Source organism: Hippopotamus amphibius, chromosome X (assembly GCF_030028045.1).
Source record: "Hippopotamus amphibius kiboko isolate mHipAmp2 chromosome X, mHipAmp2.hap2, whole genome shotgun sequence".
Lineage (NCBI taxonomy): Eukaryota > Metazoa > Chordata > Mammalia > Artiodactyla > Hippopotamidae > Hippopotamus > Hippopotamus amphibius.
In genome coordinates, this window is record NC_080203.1 from 39,096,098 (window position 1) to 39,099,945 (window position 3,848).

Here is a 3,848-nt window from a genome sequence, read left to right on the forward strand (position 1 = left end):
TATCAAGAAAAAAAAAGGAATAGGCAATTCTAATATTCTGTGCCTCTCAGGGTTGTCACTGCATAGGCCTAGATCTCATCCAGGTTCTGCCATGAGTAGGCAACACCTACTCTGCAGCCTGCTCTTGACCATGTCAGCTAATTGTAGAGTGTAGTGGTGTGGGGCTTAAAATCTAAGAGATCTGAATCCAAAACCTAGCTCTTCAAAATTAGACAAGTCACTTAATTTCTTCAAACATTAGTTTCCACACTTCTAAAATGGGAATGATAATAGTACTAACCTAAAGGATTGTTATGAGGATTGTTTGTTTTTATTTTTTCTTCCACTTTTGTTGAGATACAGTTGACATACAGCACTGTATAAGTTTAAGGTGTACAACATAATGATTTGAGTTAGATATGTCATGAAATGATTATCACAATAAATTTAGTAAACATGAGGATTAAAATGAAATAATTTGTGCAAAGCATTTATCCCAGTGCTTGGAGCACAAGATTGACATTGGATGTTATTTTTCTCGGGTGTGGATAACCCAGGTCTGTTGGAGAAACTGCCAGGGTGAGGCTGCTTCCATTTCCCCTCCTCACTCCAGTTTTTGTCTGAGGTAATGTTGGATTCCTCCTTCCAGACAAGCAGAGCTCTGGAGCACTGGATTTAGACGGGAGTGTGCTGTCGCTGGAACTTGCATTGGCCACAGGGATAGAGCTGGGTTGGAATGCAGCCTGCAGAAGGTGGAACAGCGGTGGGCAATCCAAGAGGCAACATTCTGGTGAAAAATCGAAACCAAAGCCAGGCAAAGAGTCTAATCTAGATGTCTGTCCAAATAGGCTGGGTAGAACAGGAGAATCTGTGATGTAGGAAACAGAGTAGAAAGTGGGAAAATTACCTAAGAGCCAGAGAGGGCTTGGTTATAACTCCACTCCACCATATACAAGTTGAATGGCCTTGAACATCTTAATTAAACTTGGTTTATATTCTGACTCAGCCACTTCCTTAACTGTTGGCCTTGGATGAATTACTCTTCTTTCTGTTCTACAGACCTCTATCTCACCTGTGAAAATAGAGATTGAAAAGAACACATAAGTCATAGAGTACTCATGAGAATTAAATATGGTATTCTCTGTGATGTGCTTAGTATATCTAGTGTCCGGCATGCAGTAAGTTCTCAATGAATATTAGTTGTTGCTGTTAAACAGAAAGCAGAGAAAAAGCCTGGGAAAACTCCTTGAGCTATGGAGCACACACATAAACAAGTTTTATAGGATGCCTTTGACCACAGCGTGAGCAGAAGGAACTAGAAAGGGCACCGACAGCTTGTACAGACGGAGTATCCTCCCAGCTGTCCTGGATGCCTGATATATAATGACAGATGGAAACAGTTCAAAATGTGACCCACTATATCCACAATGGAGATACTGAATTGCCCGAAAAAGATGGCCTTCTTCATCTTGGAAGGCTGAGCTGCTGGGTCTTTCTCAGTTGCTCTAGCCTCTACTAGACTGATAGTTGAGTCTACAACTATCAGTCATGGGTGCTGGATACCCTTGAAGTAACACCTCTAGCTTTCTAGGTTAGCCTTCGTGGCCAGTGTCCCTCACACACACACACAGTTGGTGGAACACAGGCAGAGATATTTCCTTCCTAGAGAACCAGGCATATAAAATGACAGTGATGCAGCCGGGGTTCTCCTAAGTTAGATAGGCATCAATTGTTGTTTTTATGATATTGGTTTAGATGGGGTAGGGCTATCTATGCCTAGGAGGCCAGAATGAGGTTAGAGATGAAAAGTGGCTCCAACTGCTAGAGAACTAGGGCCATGATGAGAACGAGATAAACACTTTTCTCTTTTGAGAAGGTTAATCTGGAGGTCAGTGAGTGTGGTAAAACGGGGTGGAAGGCAGCAGTGATACTCCACGAACTTCAGATATCAATAGACCACTTTGATTGACCTGGGGGTCCCAATCTGGTGTGGCAGGTACTATGTAGACAACTGGGGTGGCCAGGCCTTTGTTTAGGAAAGTCACCTCTGGGCTTTTCAAGGTCTTCTCTGAGGCAGTGCTGCTTCAGATGGCCCAGAACTGCCCATATTGGGATTCTTTGGAGGTCAGATCATGGGAATAAATTAGGATATCCTCCAGATAGATAACGAACCTTCTGTCAGTGATGTTGTGTAATATCCAAGGTCAGCAAACTATGGCCCGTGGGCCAAAATCAAGCCACTCTTTGGTTTTCTTTGACCCGTGAGCTAAGAATCATCTTTTTTTTTTTTCCCCCTTTGGGCACACCAGGTGGCTTGTGGGATTTTAGTTCCCTGACCAGGGATGGAACCCAGGCCCACAGCAGTGAAAGTGCCAAGTCCTAACTACTGGACTGCCAGGGAAGTCCCTAAGAATCATTTTTACAGATCAACATTTGCAATTTATTTAATGGCAGGTAATGCTAACTCAAAAAACCCATTCAGTGGAATGTTATTCCCAAGAAAAAAAAAAGATTTCCATTTTTCTCACTAGTAGGTTTATATTATCAAAAATTATACCCAATCAATATTTGGAATTTTTTCAATAAAAATTTGTGGAAATCCTTTTACTTTCTTATGATATAATCACCTCCATAATATCTTTGAATGCCTCTTAGCCTGTAAAGTCTAAAGTATTTACTATCCGGCCCTTTGCAGAAGAAAAAGTTTGCTGTTCCCATGTAAGATAATAAAAGTAATAATAAATAAGCCTAGCCAGTGTTTACTGAGTACGTATGATATACCCAGGCATCATTCTAAGTTTACGTGAACTATCACATTTATTCCTCACAGTATTCCTATAGCCATTATTCTGATTATGTTCTTTTTACAGTTGTTAAAATGGAAGCACAGAAAAGTTACGTAACCTACCCAAGAAGTGGCAGACCCAGTCTCTGGAACCCACGCCATCAATCACTGAGCTCTACACACAAAGGATCAGGCATCACACAAGCCCCAAAGCTCAACAGGACATTCAAACTGATCGAGGTTCCTGGGGAAAGTCGGCCTCCACCTCTTGCTCTTTCTGTCGAAGTTATATGCCTCCCCAAGCTCGGCCCGGTGCTCTGAGAGGTCAACGATCAGAGGAGTGAAGGTATTACAGCTGCAGAAATCCTAGTAGAGGTGTCCCATCCCATTTTTCTTTCTCACAAGGAGCAGCAGAGCTTTTGTGGGGGTTAGGAGGTTTGGTGAACCCCTCCCACAAACTGGCTGCTACAGACATTCAGAAGGCCTGGGTGTGTTAGATTCTAAAGCGTACATGTCTGACAGACAAATGAGCCCTGAGTACTGGGATGATCTCCAATCACATTCATGAGAAGGCAGTGCTTACTCTTCCTCTGTGTTCCCAGACACCTCTGGGCCCAGGTGTTCAGGCAACAGACAACCCTGGCAGGTACAAACAACCCTGGCAGCAGAGGTACAGTTAAGAATATGGATTGGGTATTTTTTTTTCAGATCTTTATTGGAGTATAAGAATATGGGTTTTCATAGTGAAAGGAGATGAAATATGGTTTTCAGCCAGCAGAAGCCAAGGACCAAAGGCAGTTGTCTCTGAGAAGCTGAATTAGTAGAGAGTCACAACCTCTGGCTTCTGGGATGGGATGAATTTGGAGACTGGGATTACCATATATACATTACTAATAAGAAAAAAATATCACATTGTACACTTTAAATATATGCAGTTTATTGTATGTCAATTATGTCTCAATAAAAGTTCTTCAACAAAACAAACAAACAAACACAAAACCCTATAGCTTAAGAAATTTGAGGGTTTCCAGGCCCACTCTAGTTATTAGAAATAATCTGGTATACCCAGCAGGTCCAGAGCTTT